Source organism: Phaseolus vulgaris, chromosome 8 (assembly GCF_000499845.2).
Source record: "Phaseolus vulgaris cultivar G19833 chromosome 8, P. vulgaris v2.0, whole genome shotgun sequence".
Taxonomy (NCBI): domain Eukaryota; kingdom Viridiplantae; phylum Streptophyta; class Magnoliopsida; order Fabales; family Fabaceae; genus Phaseolus; species Phaseolus vulgaris.
The window spans coordinates 32161289-32182602 of NC_023752.2; the positions used below are offsets into that span (position 1 = coordinate 32161289).

General features: G+C 36.1%; 1 pseudogene; it reads left to right on the forward strand.

Moving 5' to 3' along the window:
- The first annotated feature begins 1988 nt into the window (after positions 1-1988).
- LOC137824950 (uncharacterized) lies at positions 1989-15041 on the forward strand (annotated as a pseudogene).
- The last annotated feature ends 6273 nt before the right edge of the window (positions 15042-21314 follow it).

Here is a 21314-nt window from a genome sequence, read left to right on the forward strand (position 1 = left end):
AATGAAAAGTGTGACTTTTCTACTACTTTCTCATAATTCCTATACTCCTATTCTTACTTCCCTTTTATGTTCTATTTTAAATCTATTCTAAGGAAATTACAAAAAGAGACATTGATGCCCATCTACTAATGCTTGTGCCCTTGCTCTTTAGTAATCTTCTGAGGCATGATGGATGATGAAATCATGTGTTGGGCTTGGGCCTCATTTTGGGCTTGGGCTTTTGTTGGGCTTGGGCCTTAATGTTTAAGAACATTAATAGGAAGAACTTCAAATGTTGTGGTCCTTGACCATTCCTCCTATTGATGACATCTCCTTTTGCTTGTTGAGATGACCCTTTAAGTTTGGCATTCATGGTCATCTTTTTATGGATTTGGGTTGTATCATTTGGTCCCCTTATTTTCTAACTAGTTGTTTAAACCTTCAACCGATTGTTTAACATAGCCAACCTGTTATCTTCCTCATGTGTTTCCTTAAAACGATCAAAGAATTGACTATAATTTTCAAAGTTTTCAGATGAGTTAGAGCTTACACTGCTCGTATTAGAAGCATCCTTAACCATCAAACATAAATTTGCCGCTTCATCATCCTTTGATGTTGAGCTTGAGGAAGAGTCATCATTGTCTTGCCATACAATGTATGCTTTTTTTTACTTTTCCTCTTTTTTCCTGTGTTTTGTCAAAAGTTTTTTCTCTGTTTATAACATTTGGACAGTCAACTTTGATATGTCCTTGCTTCCCACAATCAAAACAAGTGTAATTAGAAGAATTGAAATTAGTTGATTTCTTTGGATTATCACTAGTACAAAATTCTTCAATAACGACACCCTTTAAAGACGGTTTAGTGATAACCATCGTTAAAAACGATGCGGTGGCAATCCTGTAATTTTTTTCAAATTTTTTTAGACTTTTAACGACGGTTCACGCCAGAACCGTCGTTAAAAGTAGACCCCAAACATACAACGGTTCGCGCCAAGAACCGTCGTTAAAGGTGAATTTTTAAAGACGGTTCTACCCCAGAACCGTCGTTAAAAGTGATTCCCCCCCTCCTCAGATTCTTTCTCACACTCTCTCACTTTCTTTCACACTCTTTCTCACACTTCAGATTCTTCCGCAACCCTCACACCCCTGCCACCACCACGACCCCCTGTCTGGACTCCGCACCGCACCGACGACTGCGCCGCAACCGCGCGACTCTGGCCCGCGACGAACGCACCGCGCCGCAACCTCGACCGCGCGACTCCGCAACCACGACCGCGTGACTCCGCAAGCGCGACAGTGTGACTACGCAACCGCGACCGCGTGACTCCGCAACCGCGACCGCGACCCCTGCCGCACCAACCGCGATCCCTGCCGCGCCGCAACTGTACGACTCCGAGCCCGTGACCCCTGCCGCGCCACAACCGCGCGACCCCGTGCGACTCCGCGTCGCGTGCCCCTGCCGCGACCACCACGCCCCTTCGCGCGCCCCTGCCGCGACCACCACAACCCTCCGCGCCGCGCGCCCTTGCCGCGACCACCGTGACTCCCTGCCGTCACCGCGACTACGTGACGAACGACCGAGACGGACACTACGTCGCCCGTTTCAGCAACCATCGCGACGCACGTCCTTTACCACCGACTCCTTGCTGCAACCGCTTGTCGTGACAGCCCATCCATTTGAGGTTAGTGTATTCTTATTTATTATCACTTATATTTTGAAAGTATTCGTTTTGAGTTTGATATTAATAGTTTATATTTAACGCATTGGTTCTGAGTCCGGAGGTGTTCGACCTTCGGCAATTTTCAGTCATTATATATTGTTTTGACATATTGAACGCACTGGTTCTGAGTCCGGAGGTGTTCGACCTTCGGCAATTTTCAGTCATTATATATTGTTTTGACATATTGAACGCATTGGTTCTGAGTCCGGAGGTGTCCGACCTTCGGCACTTTTTTTTAATTTTTTCATGATTACATATTGAAAGTATTGGTTCTTAGTTTAGCAGTTCTATGGATCGGAGTTGGATTAATACATCACAAATAAGTGATACTTACGAAAAAGGGGTGGAAGAGTTCATACAATTCGCAGAACATAATGCCGTTAGTTATAAGAATGGAGTAAGGATAAGGTGCCCTTGTATCAATTGTTTAAATGGAAGGATATTGACTGTTTCTGAAATTAGAGAACATCTTTTGTGTGATGGATTTTTGAAAAGTTATACAACATGGACGTGGCATGGTGAATTGTTAGACTTGCCAAGTGTGCACGGAGGTTCGGAGGAAGTTCATTTCTCAATGGATGATAGATTAGAAGACATGATTCGTGATGTGGGAGCAGAATCATTTGCTAATGTAGTTTTTGAAAATATGTCTAATGATGCAGAGACTCCTTTGTATTCTGGTTCAACTAACTTCACACGATTATCAGCAGTGTTAAGGTTGATGAATTTGAAGGCAATGAATGGATGGACTGACAAAAGTTTTACAGAATTGCTTCAATTGCTTAAGGACATGCTTCCAGAAGGAAATACCCTGCCCAATCGAAATTATGAGGCAAAAAAAATACTTTGTCCAATGGGTATGGAGTATAGAAAAATACATTCATGTCCTAACGATTGTATTTTATACAGAAATGAGTATGAAGATTTAAGAAGATGTCCCAGGTGTGGTTTGTCACGCTATAAGGTTAAGGTTGGTCAGAATGATGAAATTGATGAATTGACAAAGGAAGGTCCTTCTGCTAAGGTTGTTTGGTATCTTCCGATAATTCCAAGGCTTAAGCGTTTGTTTGCAAATGCAGATGACGCTAAAAACCTTAGGTGGCATGCAGATAATAGAAAATGTGATGGATTACTTCGTCATCCTGATGATTCTTTGCAGTGGAAGAATATTAATAAAGAATTTCCTGAATTTGGAAAAGAATCAAGAAACTTAAGACTTGGATTGGCAACTGATGGAATGAATCCCTTTGGAAATTTAAGTAGTAATCATAGTTCATGGCCCGTTTGTTAGTGATTTACAACTTACCTCCTGCGTTGTGTATGAAGCGCAAATACATGATGTTATCTATGATGATCTCTGGTCCAAAACAACCTGGAAATGACATAGATGTTTATCTTAATCCATTGATTGAAGATTTGAAATTATTGTGGAATGAAGGGGTTGATGTGTTTGACGCGTTTAAGAATGAATCTTTCCGATTGCATGCGATGTTGTTTTGTACTATCAATGACTTCCCTGCATATGGGAACTTGTCAGGTTATAGTGTGAAAGGCCATAGAGCATGTCCAATATGTCAAGACAAGACATCTTATGAGCAGTTGAAACATGGAAGAAAAACCGTGTATCTTGGGCATCGTAGATTTCTAAAGAAATATCATCCGTATCGTCGATTGAAAAAAGCTTTTAACGGATACCAAGAACATGACATTTATCCCACTCCCTTAAGTGGTGTTGAAATTTATGAAAAAATAAAAAATGTTAATGTGACTTTTGGAAAAATGAAGAAGAAGCAAACGGTGAGTGAAATATGGAAGAAGAGATCAATCTTTTTTGATCTTCCGTATTGGTGTAAGTTGGATGTTCGACACTGTCTAGATGTAATGCACGTAGAGAAGAATGTGTGTGACAGTCTAATAGGAACACTTCTGAACATTAAAGGCAAAACAAAGGATGGTGTGAATGCACGTCTGGATTTGATTGAAATGAATACACGAGAGGAATTGGCACCGAGAGAAGTTGGTAAACGTACATACTTGCCTGCAGCGTGTTACACTTTGTCAAAGAAAGAGAAAACAAGTTGTTGTGAATGTCTTAAAGGTGATAAGGTTGTTGAAGATGGTTGCTGCCCCTTCAAGATTGTGTTTGATGAAGACTTCTATGTACATTTCATGTGTATTTTGCTTTGCTTTAAGTGTGTCTTAGGTAGTGCTTAGAGGTTGTCTAAGAGTGGGCTTTTTGCTGAGTAACTCACCTCATAACCACTGGCCATGTGATAAGAACAAGCATAAGTTTTCTTAAACTGTTTTTCACATGTTTTACAAAAAACACGTTTACTGCATAAAAATAAATCTGTTCTTTTCTAAATAAACATATTCATTTTTACACTGATGCCTTGGCTAAGTCTTGTGAAAATTAGATTTTGTGCATCATGGACTTTGACTAAGTCTTCTATCTTTCAAAACGAATGTGTTTCAAACAGTTAAGCTTTTCTGTTTTCGTTTTGAAAAATAAGTTTGTTCATCTGTAAATGAATAGATTCTTTTTGTCTCTGGTGCCATGTCAAGCTTAAACGATTTTAAGTTTTATCTCTGCACCAGAATGGTTGACTAAGTCTCCTCACTTAACAAATTCTCTCACTGCTTTTGAAAATAAATTTGTTCATTTTATTTTCAATCTGTTCATTTTATAACAGCTTTAACTGTTTTTCAAAATTCTGTTATAAGTTGGTTTTTCTATAAAATGAAAACTTGTTTCTGAGTTTAACAATCGTTCATACATTTGCAAAAACAAGTTTTGACAACAGAGAATTAAGAGTTTACAAAGGATTAGCATTTGTTCTTCAAAGATTTCGAAAATCACAAAGTGTTTGTTCTTGGTTTGGTTCCAAAAGCTTGGTGTGAGGTGCTGCTACTGTTTTAGCAATCTTGCCAACTGGTTTAAGGCAGATCTCTGTATCCTCAATCAGGTGTAGTCGTTTCACTTCTCATTTCTTGTAATAGTTTGGTTGAACACTCTTCTTGATAGGTTTTCTTGAAGAGTGTGTGTGAGCTGAAATAGGTTTTTTTTCAGCAAGAGTACCTAAGTTCTTGTAGGTTTCAAGAACAGTGGGAATTGTACTTGGTTGTACTGTGTTTTAGTGATTTCCACCTGGTTTTGGTGAAGACTGGATGTAGCTCAGTTGAGTGAACCAGTATAACTGCTTGTGTTCATTCTCTCTCACTCTCTGCAATTTCATTTCTGCATAATTGATAAAATAGCAAAGAAATAAATATGTTCAATTGAAAATAAATCTGTTCTTTCTGGGCGTTGTGCATACTGTTCTTATTTTCTGGAAAACTGTCTGGTTTCAATAAGAACACTGATAATCTGTTAAAGGCTAATAAAACAGGTTGAGTGTGATAGATTGCCTCACTAATTGTCAAGCCCTTAACTGCACCTAAATCACATTAATTGGAATTAAGGTTTGCTGTTTTTGTGTTTCACTGTTTTTCAATCTGATATCTGTGTGTGTGTTTCTGGAAAATTCCTCTGCATAATCTTGTGATTAATCTAGCTTAATAAAAGTTTTTCAAACACACAAACAGTGCCAAAATAAATCTGTTCATTTACACATAAATCGATTTATTTTCTGTAAACTGTGTTAAACACTGTTTCTGCGAGAAAGTTTTAAAAGGTCAATTCACCCCCCCCCCTTGAACTTTGGCACTATTAAACCCAGCAATTGGTATCAAGAGCTAGGACTTGTATTTTAATCAAGTTTGTTTGTAATAATGTCTGAGTTTAATGTGCTTTTTGCTGAAGGATCTGCTGTTAATAGACCACCTATGTTCAATGGAATGAATTATGCATTTTGGAAAGTTAGAATGAGAATTTTCATGGAATCCATTGATGCATTAATTTGGGAAGCTGTGGTCAATGGACCTTAAGTGCCAATGCAGGTTGTCAAGGATGAAGAAGTGGTAAAGCCAAGATCAGAATGGAATGAGACCGAAAGGAGGAAGGCTCAACATGATCTTGTGGCCAAGAACATCATAACCTCTGCATTGACAATGGATGAGTTCTTCAGGATATCCCAATGTAAGTCAGCTAAGGAGATGTGGGAAGTCTTAGAAGTCACTCATGAGGGCACTAAAGATGTGCAGAGGTCAAGGAAACATGCTCTCATCCAAGAATATGAACTGTTCAGAATGCAACCCGAGGAGAGCATTGCTGATGTGCAGAAAAGATTCACCCATATTGTGAATCACCTCACTGGCTTGGGAAAAGAATTTGACAGAGAGGAACTCAACATAAAGATATTGAAGTGCCTCGACAGAAGCTGGCAACCAAAGGTGACTGCCATATCTGAAAGCCGTGATCTGTCAAAGTTGGGAACTGCTGCACTGTTTGGAAAGCTAATGGAGCATGAGCTAGAGCTCAAAAAACTCAAAGAGCAGGAAACAACAGAGAGAAAACCCAAAGGTCTTACACTGAAAGCAACTGAACTGAATGAGATCAAGGAAGAAAAAGAAGATGTTGAAGATGATGACACAATCAGCCTTCTTACAAAAAGATTCAGCAAATTCCTGAGGAAGAAAAGCAAAAATAGGAACCAGCAGAAAAGAAGGTATCCCAAACCCAATGATTCAAGTTCCTCTAAATATACTTGCTTTGGTTGTGGCAAAACAGGGCATATCAAAACAGATTGTCCAGACAATCAAACAAGGGACAAATCTGCCAGCAAGAAATTTGAAAGGAACAAAGGAAGAAGAGCCTACATCTCATGGGAGGAAAATGAAGCATCCTCAACCAACAACTCTTCAACAGAAGATGAGGAGAACAATTTGTGCTTTATGATGAAGGATGAGGAGTCAAGCTCTGATTCAGTAAGTAATTTTTCTGCTGATTCTGATAACTATGATGATTTGCTTGCTGCCTTCAAGGAAACGCATGATGAAGCAAATAGGCTAGCTAATATGCAATAAGCTGCAAAAGGTAAATAATGTGCTTGCACCTAAAGTAAAAACACTTGAGGAAGAATTGCATAAAGCCAAAACAGATTTGGTAAGCCTTGAACTAACATGCTTGCACACCTCTATTAAAACCTGTGAAAACTGCAAAAAATTGGAAAAACAAGTGGAGTATTTGCTGAAAACCCTTTCCAATTTCACAAAGGGAAGAGAAAACCTTGAGTCTCTCCTTGGACCACAGAATGTTGTTTTCAATAAGAATGGACTTGGTTATACCCCTGGAAATGTAACCAATGTCAAAAAGCTTTCAAGTTTTTTTGTTCCAGTAAAATCAGTTTTTTCAGCTTTTAACAGTGGCAAAAAGGCATCTCATGTAACCTGTTTTTACTGCATGAAATCTGGTCATACATCTAGGTCTTGCATTGCTAGAAAGCATCTTGTTCCTAAGAACTTAGCAAAATGGCTACCAAAGAGAAGGTTTTAATCTGTGCTGGACCCTATACTGAAAAGGGTACCATTTGTATCATTTTTATTCTGTTTTGCAGATTGGCAGCAAGAAAAATCAGTGGTACTTGGACAATGGCTGTTCCAAGCATATGACTGGAGATCTTACAAAGTTTACTAGCTTGAAGCTCAAAACAGAAGGACATGTAACCTATGGTGATAATAACCGAGGAAGGATTTTATGCAGAGGAACTGTTGGAACAGGGAACTCAACAACCATTGAGAATGTGATCTATGTAGAAGGACTCAAGCATAGTCTTCTCAGCATAAGTCAACTTTGTGACAAAGGATACAAAGTGAATTTTGGGTCAAAAGGCTTCACAATCTCAAGTGATTCATCTAGTAAGGTACTGTTTACTGGTAAGAGAGTGAATAACATATATCTGCTGAATATCATAGAAACTAACTCTTCAAATTAGTGTTTGCTGTCCAGAAGTGATGAGTCTTGGCTGTGGCACAGGAGGTTAGCTCACATACACACAAATCACTTGAATAAATTGAAATCTAAAGATTTAGTTTCTGGTTTACCTAACATTAAATTTCAGGACAACAGGCTTTGTGATGCTTGTGTGAAAGGTAAACAAATCAAATCTTCTTTCAAGTTAAAGGATATTGTTTCTACAAAAAAGCCTTTGGATGTACTGCACATGGATTTATTTGGACCATCTAGAGTTGCTAGCTTGGCTGGAAATTTGTATGCTTTAGTTGTTGTGGATGATTACTCTAGATTTACATGGACTCTATTTCTTGCACATAAACATGATGCTTACACTGCCTTTAAGAAATTAGCAAAGATTCTGCAAAATGAAAATGGTTGCTGCATAAAATCAATTCGAAGTGATCATGGGGGAGAGTTTCAAAATGCTAAGTTTGAGAGGTTCTGTGAGAAGCATGGGATAGCACATACCTTTTCAGCCCCTAGGACACCCCAACAAAATGGTGTAGTTGAAAGGAAAAATAGATCATTAGAGGAACTAGCTAGAACTATGTTAAATGAATCTAAGCTTCCTAAGTATTTTTGGGCTGATGCAATTTATACTGCAGCTCATGTGTTAAATAGGACCTTAATAAGACCAATTCTTAAGAAAACCCCATATGAATTGTATAAGGGCAGAAAACCTAGTATGAGCCACCTTAGGGTATTTGGGTGTAAATGCTTTGTATTGAATAATGGCAAAGAAAATCTTGGTAAGTTTGATGCTAAATCTGATGAAGGTGTGCACATTGGTTATGCTTTGAATGGTCATGCATATAGAGTCTTCAATAAAAGGTTGCTTATAGTAGAAGAATCAATGCATGTTGTTTTTGATGAAACTAATCATAGCATATCTAAAACTGCTGCTGATGACCTTGACAATAATGAATTTAAATCTGTTTTAAATCAAAATGAATCGATTCATTTTGATACTGCTGATACACATGCTATACAAGAATCTACTGCAGCTGCAGGTTTGCCAAAAGAGTGCAAAACCCCAAGAGACTTAACCCTTGATAATGTCATTGGGAACATTGAGAAATGAGTGTCAACTAGAAAATCCTTGAACAATTTCTGTGAAGCAATGGCCTTTGTATCTCAAGTTGAACCCAAGAATTTGAATGAAGCTCTCAAGGACAGCAACTGGATTTTAGCTATGCAAGAGGAACTGAATCAATTTGCTCTTAATGAGGTCTGGACTCTTGTACCTAGAATACCTGAGATGAATATAATTGGGACAAAATGGGTATTTAGAAACAAGATGGATGAGCATGGAGTGATCACCAGAAACAAGGCTAGACTTGTAGCTAAAGGGTACAATCAAGAAGAAGGGATAGACTATGATGAGACCTATGCACCAGTGGCTCGGTTAGAGGCTGTTAGATTGCTGCTTGCCTTCTCTAGCATCAAAGGGTTCAAGCTATTTCAAATGGATGTGAAGAGTGCCTTTCTAAATGGTTATATAAATGAAGAGGTATTTGTTTCACAACCACCAGGTTTTGAAGACCATCAACATACAGAATATGTGTTCAAACTCCAAAAGGCTCTCTATGGACTCAAGCAAGCTCCTAGGCAATGGTATGAGAGGCTAAGTGATTTTCTCACCTCACAAGGCTATGACAGAGGCACATCAGATAAGACCTTGTTCATTAAGAAGAAAGGAGATGACTCAATTCTAGTACAAGTATATGTGGATGATATCATTTTTGGATCGAACAATGGAGAATTGTGTGAAGCTTTCGTGAAAGTCATGAAGAGTGAGTTTGAAATGTCAATGATGGGTGAGTTGAACTATTTTCTAGGCTTGCAGGTCAAACAACTCAAGGATGGCATTTTCTTAAGTCAAGCTAAGTATTGCAAGGATCTGCTGAAGAAATTTGAAATGGACAAGTGTAAACCAATCAGCACACCCTTCTCAACAAGCTGTCATTTGGATCATGATGAAGCTGGAATTTCTGTTGATGAAACCAAATACAGAGGACTCATAGGATCACTACTGTATCTCACTGTCAGCAGGCCAGATATAATGTTTGTAGTGTGCATGTGTGCAAGGATTCAATCTGCTCCTAAAGAATCACACTACAATGCTGTCAAAAGGATTTTGAAGTATTTGCAAGGAACTAAAGAAGTTGGCTTGTGGTATCCAGGTAATATTTCATTAAGCTTAACTGGATATTCTAATTCAGATTTTGCAGGTTGCAAAATTGATAGGAAGAGCACAAGTGGAACCTGTCATTTGCTTGGATCAAGCTTGATCTCATGGCAATGCAAAAAGCAGGCTTGTGTAGCTCTTTCCACTGCTGAAGCAGAATACATTGCAACAGGGAGTTGCTGTGCTCAAACTATATGGCTAAGACAACAATTGAATGATTTTGGTATCTTACTTAACCATATACCTCTGCTGTGTGATAATACAAGTGCAATCAACTTAACCAAAAATCCTGTCATGCATTCAAGAACCAAACACATTGAAATTAGGCATCATTTTCTAAGGGAACACATATCTAATGGAACATGTGATATTAAGTTCATTGGTACTGATTTACAACTTGCTGATTTGTTCACAAAACCATTAGCCAAAGATAGGTTTAATTTTCTGCTTAATGAATTGGGTATTATAAATGTCAATTGTGCCTAGCAGTGAAAAATTAAATCTGTTTATTCGTAATTGAATGTGTTTATTTTCTGTACTGATATGCATTTATGACTAGGAAAGAGAAATTGTGATCTTTGACTGCTTAATTGACCTAGTGGGCATTAACCTCTGTACCTTTGACGGTTTTGGTCATGGTTATGTAACCGATTTGATGGTTTGGGTGCTCAATAAAGGTTTGAATGTATGCATCGTGACCCTAAATATTTGGTGCATATTTTCAAAGATTCTCTGCACAAATTCAGAGCATAAAATCTTCATGCATATCCACTCATAACTGCCATATCAATCCATTTATTCTGCTATAAATATGAGTGAATATTTGCCATCCATATTGGCTGCCTCTCTTTGATTCTCACCATTAGAAACAAGAGATATTTTCTGGTTCAAACATGGCTTCGTCTTCAAGACAAAAATAGAAAAGCAAGGGAAAGCAAACCACCTCTCAAGGTGTACTAGAAGGTTGGTTCGCTGGAAATGAAGAAGGCATCAATGCCTACATTCACGAGACAAGCAGGAAGCAGATCAACATACCCAAGGTGTTGGATTTCAACTGGCTGAAATCTGAAAAACTGGTAGAAACAAGGGCTGTGTTGAAGCACCAGAAACTGAAAAAGCTGCTAGAATTAACGGGTAATGTATATCCTGACTTGGTTAAGGTGTTTTATACTAACCTCACATTGGAAGGGAAGAATGTTGTCTCTTATGTGAAAGGAATTAAGATGAAGATCACAAGTAAGGTGTGGAACTCTGTGGCTGGAATAAAATATGCTGGACTGAAAGTAGGAAAGGGAAATACTAGTGGAATTTCAGAGGATCTCATTCTCCTATATTGCATCATGAACCAGATTAAGGTAAACTGGGTTTTCATTATCAATGAACACATGCTCAAATCAAAAAGGTTGGTTGATTACCGATTTCCCTATGCTATAATCGTTTCCAAATTGATTGATTACTTTGGTATTGATGTTACAAATGAGAGAAACGACCCTATCAAGGCTGTAAGTGAGATTGATACTTCAACTCTCACCAAAATGGGTTTTCACAAAATTGAGGACAAGTGGGTGGTTCTCAAAGGGAAGGACCCTCAAGCAGAACATGAGGCATCAAACCTCCTCAATGAGGATGAGGATGAAGCTGTTCCTATGGATGATGACTCACCTGCTACCCAGTCTGTGCATGAGGAAGCTGCTGCAAATGCCATAGTTGCCTATCAAGCTCCAAAATACCGAGGAGAACCAATGTCTATGTTTGAGAGGCAAGTGTTGTATCGTCTTGATGTAATGTCTACAGAACAAAGGGCATACTTTGAGACTACTCATGCAAAGTTTCAACACCTTGATGGTCAGATTGAAGGGGTTCAGGCACAACTTGCAGAGCTTTACTACAAGGATCAGTAGTCATCTGTTTTTAATGCTTTCTTTATCAACTTTCAAATGTCTGTAATGCTGAACAATATGGTTTTATTTTCTAAACTATTATGGTTATGGTTTCTGTTTGATATTTGTTTTTCCTATGCTTATATGCCGTTTGATGAATCCAAAGGGGGAGAAAAATAGCTAAAAAAATAGCTCACCATGCTAGGTGAAGCTAGCTGAAACAGGGAGTTAATTGTGCACCTTAAAACCATTTCTTATGCTATGCAATGTTGCTGTTTTTTTTCTGGTTTAAAATCTGGTGCAATGCAGGTGCTTAAAGCAACAAAGCTGTGAGGTTAGCTATGGGGATTTGTCTCCATCAAACAGGGGGAGATTGTTGAAGATGGTTGTTGCCCCTTCAAGATTGTGTTTGATGAAGACTTCTATGTACATTTCATGTGTATTTTGCTTTGCTTTAAGTGTGTCTTAGGTAGTGCTTAGAGGTTGTCTAAGAGTGGGCTTTTTGCTGAGTAACTCACCTCATAACCACTGGCCATGTGATAAGAACAAGCATAAGTTTTCTTAAACTGTTTTTCACATGTTTTACAAAAAACACGTTTACTGCATAAAAATAAATCTGTTCTTTTCTAAATAAACATATTCATTTTTACACTGATGCCTTGGCTAAGTCTTGTGAAAATTAGATTTTGTGCATCATGGATTTTGACTAAGTCTTCTATCTTTCAAAACGACTGTGTTTCAAACAGTTAAGCTTTTCCGTTTTCGTTTTGAAAAATAAATCTATTCATCTGTATAGATTCTTTTTGTCTCTGGTGTCATGTCAAGCTTAAACGATTTTCAGTTTTATCTTTGCACCAGAATGGTTGACTAAGTCTCCTCACTTAACAAATTCTCTAACTGCTTTTGAAAATAAATCTGTTCATTTTATAACAGCTTTAACTGTTTTTCAAAATTCTGTTATAAGTTGGTTTTTCTATAAAATGAATACTTGTTTCTGAGTTTAACAATCGTTCATACATTTGCAAAAACAAGTTTTGACAACAGAGAATTAAGAGTTTACAAAGGATTAGCATTTGTTCTTCAAAGATTTTGAAAATCACAAAGTGCTTGTTCTTGGTTTGGTTCCAAAAGCTTGGTGTGAGGTGCTGTTACTGTTCTAGCAATCTTGCCTACTGGTTTAAGGCAGATCTCTGTATCCTCAATCAGGTGTAGTCGTTTCACTTCTCATTTCTTGTAATAGTTTGGTTGAACACTCTTCTTGATAGGTTTTCTTGAAGAGTGTGTGAGCTGAAATAGGTTTTTTTCAGCAAGAGTACCTAAGTTCTTGTAGGTTTCAAGAACAGTGGGAATTGTACTTGGTTGTACTGTGTTTTAGTGATTTCCACCTGGTTTTGGTGAAGACTGGATGTAGCTCAGTTGAGTGAACCAGTATAACTGCTTGTGTTCATTCTCTCTCACTCTCTGCAATTTCGTTTCTGCATAATTGATAAAATAGCAAAGAAATAAATATGTTCAATTGAAAATAAATTTGTTCTTTCTGGGCGCTGTGCATACTGTTCTTAATTTCTGGAAAACTGTCTGGTTTCAATAAGAACACTGATAATCTGTTAAAGGCTAATAAAACAGGTTGAGTGTGATAGATTGCCTCACTAATTGTCAAGCCCTTAACTGAACCTAAATCACATTAATTGGAATTAAGGTTTGCTGTTTTTGTGTTTCACTGTTTTCCAATCTGATATCTGTGTGTGTGTTTCTGGAAAATTCCTCTGCATAATCTTGTGATTAATCTAGCTTAATAAAAGTTTTTCAAACACACAAACAGTGCCAAAATAAATCTGTTCATTTACACATAAATCGATTTATTTTCTGTAAACTGTGTTAGACACTGTTTCTGCGAGAAAGTTTTAAAAGGTCAATTCACCCCCCCCCCCCTCTTGAACTTTGGCACTATTAAACCCAACAAAGGTACCACAAGGCTACTCTTCAAATGTGAAGAGTCTTGTATCTATGAATGATTTGAAACTAATTGGCTTAAAGTCACATGATTGTCACGTTCTAATGCAACAATTATTACCAGTGGCTATTCGTGGAATCTTGCCCAAAAATGTTAGGCATACAATCACTCGACTATGTTCATTTTTCAATTCCATATGTAGTAAAGATATTGACTCTCAGAAGTTGGATGAACTTGAAGAAGAAATAATTGTTATCTTGTGTCAACTCGAGATGTTTTTTCCTCCATCTTTTTTTGATATTATGATACACTTGGTTGTTCATCTTGTAAGAGAAATCAGATTGTGTGGGCCAGTTTATATGCGATGGATGTATCCAGTTGAATGATACATGAAGATTTTGAAGGGATATGTGAAGAATCAATGTCGTCCAGAAGCTTCCATTATTGAAAGATACATTTAAGAAGAATCTATTGAGTTTTGTTCCGAGTACATGTCAAAAGCCAAATGTATAGGAGTTCCTGAAAAAGGTTGGCACTCTCGTAGATTCATAAGTAAATCTTCAAGAGGTGTACATGTCATAAGCAAATCTAGAGAAGAGGTTCTGCAAGCACACTTGTATATCTTGAATAACATTGATGAGGTGTTACCATACTTAGATACACACAAAGACATTTTCAAATATAAAAATCCAAGACAATCAGAAAAATGGGTGTTAATTGAGCATAACAAAACTTTCATGTCATGGTTTAAGCAACAAATAATGAATGATCCATCAGCATCTGAAACATTAACATGGCTTGCAAACGGTCTCAAATTTGATGTTTTATGTTGTTCTGGCTATGAAGTAAATGGTTGTTTGTTTTACACAAAGTCTCGAGATGATAGAAGTACAGTGCAAAATAGCGGAGTCACCTTGGAGGCAGAGTCTATGCAGTTTTCAACTGCAAAGGATCAAAATCCTATTGTGGGATCAATGCCTTATTATGGTGTCATAGTACAGATTTGGGAAGTTAATTATACCAAGTTTACTGTACCTGTTTTCAAATGCAAGTGGGTTGACAATAAGACTGGTGTCAAAGTTGATGAATCAGGAATGACTTTGGTTGACTTTCGAAAGATAGGTTATCATGACGAACCATTTATAATGGCACATCAAGCTTCCCAAGTTTTCTATATCCAAGATCCTACGCCTGACCACTGGTCTGTTGTGCTACATGGAAAAAAACAACATAATGACCCAGAAGATACAAACAATGACATTTGTGAGATTGAATCACTTACAAGAACGACCATCAATAAAGAGTACGAGGATGTTGCTGATGTTGTACATGCAACTCGAAATGATCATGATGAAGGAATATATATTTGCATGTACATGTGATTCATGGATCTCTATCTTAACTCAGTCCTGGGATCACGTGACTGACCACGAGATAAACATGATTTGGCAAGATATTCTGGTATGTAACTGTTTTTACTTTGCTAAATCTAAAGTTCTTTTATACTTTGTTTTTGTTTATGAACTAATTCTTTCAAACAATGTAGACACATTACAACATCCCGAATGTGGAAACCTTGAAAGCGAAGGTTTTTTCAGATGTGGGTGTCAAGTTTCGTCAGTTTAAATCAAAATTGACAACAGATTATATATATGGGAAAAGGAAAGAAGAAAATCCTTGTGCAAAATATGCATCCATTGATGAAGAAACTTGGCAGCAGTTTGTCAATATTCGACAAACTGAAAAATGGCAAGTTAGTATCACTTTTATATTTGAATATAGTTTATATTAACGTATTACTAAATTTTTGAGTGTTATGATAGGAGGTTCGAAACAAAGCAAAAGCCAATCAGGCACATAATGATACCCCACACTTATTGTCTCGTGGTGGTTATAAGTTGCTAGGGCAGAGGATGCTTGAAGAAAAGATTAAAGCACGTTCTACTTCCATTGAGGAAATGAATAGTGTAGATTCTTTAAGACCTCCATCCCCACCACTCCGACATGAGATGTGGAAGGGTGCCCGTATAAACACATTAGGGACATGGAGTTCTAAGTCTACAGAACAAACAGTTGAACGCATTGTAAGTTTGACAATTTCTTTTCAATGTGTTATTTTAAATTCTATGTGTTATTTTAAATTCAATGTGTTGAAGTTTGTCAATTTCTTTTCATTTGTTTTAGGATTCTCTTAATGAGCAATCAACACAGGGGACTTTTAAAACATGTGGTCGCAATGATATTCTTAATGTTGCTCTCGGACGACCTGAACACCCTGGACGTGTTCGTGTAGCTGGATATGGGGTTGGGATTCGGTCATACTTTGGACCTCCATCACACAGCAAGGAACAATTGTCCAATGAACCTAGCCAAGAGTATTTACTACAACTACGTTAGCAGTTAAAGGCTGAGGTAACTCAAGAGCTTAAAGAAAGCTTCATGGAGGAGTTTAGTGCGCGAATGGAAATGGAGTTCAAAAAGCGGTTGGAGGGTTTAGGACACTCACAGCAACCACCTACTATGGTAGAAGATGAACCACCTCCGCCTCCTATTAAGAAAGTCAGCACTAAAGGGAGTTGTTCGGTAGTTGATCTATCAGGGGATGACTTTGGCTCAACTAGCCAATGCGAATTATATGTTGAGTGTAATTCTTTGACCCGATTCGTTGCCTTAGGTAAGTGTTATGAAGGGGTCACAATGTTACACAATGTGTCTCTTCCTTCTAATTTCATGAAGGTCACGGTGGAGAAGGTCCTTTATGGTGATCTTGCAGTTCCTGTGCCGACATCAGAGGTGACAATTGTGGCAGAGGCATTACATACTTTCGTTGCCTGGCCTAGACATCTCGTCAGACCTATAGACTCTATGGTATATATTTGCACTAATATTAATAGAATTATATATCAGATATATTACATTCTAACTAATTTAAGTATTTTTTTGTTTTGATGAGTAGCAGGAACCGAAGACAAATCTGCCTCTGGGAAAGAAGAAAATAGTCTCCATTGATGATCCTCTGGCGGCATTGGTGGAAGTTGCTACAGCTTTAGATACAACCGTGTTAGAGGTTCCATGGGATGCCAATGTTTTTGGAAGGCATAGTAATCTACCGTTGTACGTTCACATGTCTGATTTGTTGGACCTTGCATCCGGAGATCAAGAGATTAACATAACAGTTCTGCAATTATGGATGATGTAAGTTCAAATTTTAAAATCTTTATACTTTTGATTTATTAAATATATTAGTACTAACTTATTGAAATTTAGGTATCTTTCTGGATTATGCTTTGATGAGGGGAAACACAATATATATGAGTTTTTAGACCCTCAAATCACTCAATCAATTGGAAACAAGAAGTCGGAAACACAAACATACATCACCACTGCCTTAAAGAATGGTGGAAAACACATTTATTTTGCTCCGTACATCCATGAGTAAGTTCTTATTTATTACATAAGTTTTAATAAATTATTGAAATAAGAGAAACTAATTAACTGATTTGTTATACAGGCGTCATTGGATATTATTGATCATATCTGTTCAAGATCATACCGCTGCATGGTTTTGCTCCTTGCATAAAAAACCTCCTGCCTATTTTAAAAACATTATAGATAGGTACGACAGTTTCATTTAACATTTATTATTACTTATATATTATATAATGTTATGTATTTTAACATGAAATCTTATTATTTTAGTGCTTACTCTGGATATAATATGTTGTGTGGGAGGAGAACTTCAAACGCACAAAAACTCACTTGGATGTACCTTAAGGTATTTAAAGTATATTTGTTTACTTAATTTAATGTGTTTCACTCATTCATTTAATACATTTATTTTCACATGCAGTCCAACAGGCAACCTCAAAATTATGAGTGCGGTTATTATGTTATGCGGTGGATGTTGACTATTTTGCAAGCTGAAATTAAGAAAGGTTGGGATAAGGTAATACCTCAATACAATAAACACTTTAAAATTTGAGATTTATTATTCATGCACTAATTCAAAATATTTCAAATGTCACAGTTTTTCAACGACCAACACCCGCTAGATTTAGAAGCATTGGAGTATGTGAGAACAACATGGTCAAAGTATTTTGTAACCATGTATAACACTCTAGTATAGATAAATCATTACAATGACAAATTCTTTTATATATTACCAAACTTTTTTTGTATAATGTTATAATTTGTTGTATTTAATTTTTATATTTAAATTATGATTTGAAATGTTTTTATTTTCTGAAATTAAAAACTTTAAGCAAGTTATTTGAGATTTTTAAAATTTTTTTTTTATTCAAGACATATAACGACGGTTCCACTTGGAACCATCTTTAAAAAGCCATACTTATAACGACGGTTCCTATGGGAACCGTCTTTAAAAGTGCCTTCACTTTTTTCAAAAAAAAGCGCAACCCATCTTTAACGACGGTTGTGTGAACCGTCGTTATAAGTCGGAGTTTTTAACGACGGTTATGAGAACCGTCGTGAAAAGATCATACTTTTAACGACGTCGGTAATGACGACGGTTCCGGAACCGTCGTGAAATGTCGATTTTAACCGTCATTAATTGACCTTTTTGTACTGGTGTATACTTGTTTGAAGACTGTGACTTGTCCTTGTTATTCTTTTTCAAGAGCTTACCAAACTTTCTTGTGAACAGGTTGAGTGTCTTAGTATCACTGCAGTCATAACGTTCCTAATATATTTTTTGGATAACATATTTCAATGCAATCCCTTTGACTTGTTTTTCTTCAGTTTCTTGCTCATTCAACCTATTCATTTCTAGCTCATGTTCTCTAAGTTTACAAAACAATGATATAGTGGTCAAGGTGGTTAAATCCTTTGACTTAGAGATGACAGTAACCTTTAGTTGCCATGACCCATCCAAGAATTTGAGAATCTTGATGCCCAACTCCTCTCTATCAAAGATCTTGCCAAGACCTATGAGGTGATTTACTATGTGTGTAAATTTTTTTTGTACATATGTTACAGTTTCTTCTTTCAGTATTTTGAACAACTCATATTCCTGAATTAAGGCATTCTTCCTTTCTCTCTTCACATCATTTGTTCCTTCATGAGTTACCTCTAAGGTGTCCCATATTTCCTTTGCTGAAGAATATTGAGAAATTATGAAAAACTCATTAGAACTTAATGCGGAGGTTGTAATGTTTTTAGCTATGCAGTCATATTGATCATTCTTTCCCTTAGTCTCAGTCCATTGTGACCAAGGTTTTTAAACAAACACTTTCTCAGTTTCATGTTTCGGTATAAAATGCCCATTTATAATAGCATCCCATATTGATTGAACAAAAATATTCATTCTGACTTTCCAGAAGGTAGTTTACTCTACAAAACAATGGTGGTCTGTTTATGGAGCCCCCCTCACCAAAAGGAAGGTTTTCAGTCATTTTAAAAGCATAGTTTTTGGATCAAATCTTAAATAACACACAAGATCTTAGCTCCTAATGCTAATTGTTAGAATAAATGACCTAAAACAAAAGAGAGGATGAATTATTTTCAATAGATTTTCACAAAAGATGGAGCCAAATTGAAAACTTAATAAAATCAACATATTGATTTCTATGTTCAATTGATTATAGAAAGCACAACCAGAATATATTCGAAATATAAACCAGTTTTTATGATTATTTAATCGATTGAATTAGACCCAAAAAATAGTAAATAACAAATAAAGTAGTTAAGAGAGAGGGAGAAAGAGATTTGCATAAATGATTTATACTGATTCAAACTTACTCCAAGGGGTACATCCAATCCTCAACAAAACCAAGGAGAATTCACTAAACCAATCACAAAGGTTTACAAAAGATACAATTAATAGTATTGATTTTGAATCCTACAAGAATACACACTTTTAACCACACAATAGAAATTCAGAAACCCTATCTATATTTTCTACGACAGAATACAATGAAAGAATAAAGGCTTTAAACACTTGGACTTTTACTGATGAAGCAAAAAAAAAAATGATTCAAGATGCAAAACTTAATCTTCTAGAATGATTTTTAAACTTTCTGTTTTGCTCTCTTATGAATTTCTTTTTTTGAAAAGGATAAGATTACTTCCTTATATAAGTTATTAATGATTACAAAAATAGTTTGATAATTTAATGAAAATAGTTGTATCAAATTAAATCTAATTTGTTAATATAACAAAAATCTATTAAAAACATTTAATTGATTTTTTAAAATAACTAATTTTTTCTTTTAACAGAAAAAAATCAACATATTTTAAGCGGTTCTTTTATCGAAATAACTTGTTGATTGCACTTAACAAAAAAGACAAAATAGAAAAAGAAAACATTTTAAAATCTTTAAATTTTCAAGTATTTGCAACCTGTTGATACGATAAATCAATCTGATAAAAATACTTACTATAGTCAACAAACTTTAATAGAAGTAGTTTTAATCAATTCAAACATGAATCAACTTATTAAAAAAGACAATAAATTTAAAAAACAAAACTTTTCAAGGAAATAGGTTATGAAGTGACATGGATCATAACGTAATGCAAAGATATACATGAAAATCTACCTAAACACACGCTCACAACATCAAATCTTCATGACAAATTGGATTCATCAAAGCTTCTTGGTCAACATTTAGTTCTTTCTCTGAATGGATAAAATATTCAAGAAGAATATTGAAAAGAAATTGCGTTGCACAAATAAGAAAAATATATGTAAAATCATCACAATAGACAAAGCTCTCGTCAGATAAAGTACATATCAGATGAAGCTCGTAGAAAGTACACATCAGATGAACGATCAAACGATATAATTAAGAATAATCACATTAGATGATCCTAGTCATGACCTTATCAGAAGCTCACATTAAACAAAACACTTGGCATCATAAGGAAAATGTGCAAGTTCACAAGCATTAGACACACACTGGAATTTACACATATAAGATGATACAAGCATCGTCAAACCATTAGATAAAACACTGTGTCAAGGAAGTGCCAATGCTTGATCTTTACATTCTTATAATATTTTATGACACTGTGTTTATGTTTTCCAAATCTTATTTGGTATTTCTAAATTTTAGAAAACATTACTTTACAAATCAGATTATTGAATTAAAAGGAGTTTGACTAAACAGTATATCACTATAAAAGTCTTCATAAAAAGAGTTTGAGTTCTTTCAATATCAAAGAGTTTTTTGAAATATTATTAGTGGAACAATATACATGTTAAAAGTAATCATGCTTCAACGTTCTGAATCAATAAATAACTTGGAAAGTATATGAACGGGGATTAAATGTGAAATATCTAAGAATAGAAAGCTTTGATAAATTAGAGATGTTGAAAGATACTATTTCAATGATACCCATGATTTAAATTGAAAAATATATTACTCACTAATACTTATTTTGTTCCCAAATACTATCAAAGGGACTTAAAGACGTGCATAGAGCAAAAAGCCAATGTTTCCATTCTCAGCGTCTGATAGGAAAACAACGGCACTGAAAAGCAAGATTTGCGTCAATCAATAGTCAAGCAACATCAAGATGTTTCGTGAAAGGAATATATTAAGCAAAAAATCTGAAGAAGTTTCAAGAGAAAATATCGTATTAAAGAAGCACACTGAAGTTTCCTATTTCAGCATCTAATACGAAAAACAAGATGAATAGTGTAGATGTAGAAATATCCAAGTCTAGATATGATCAATGTTCAA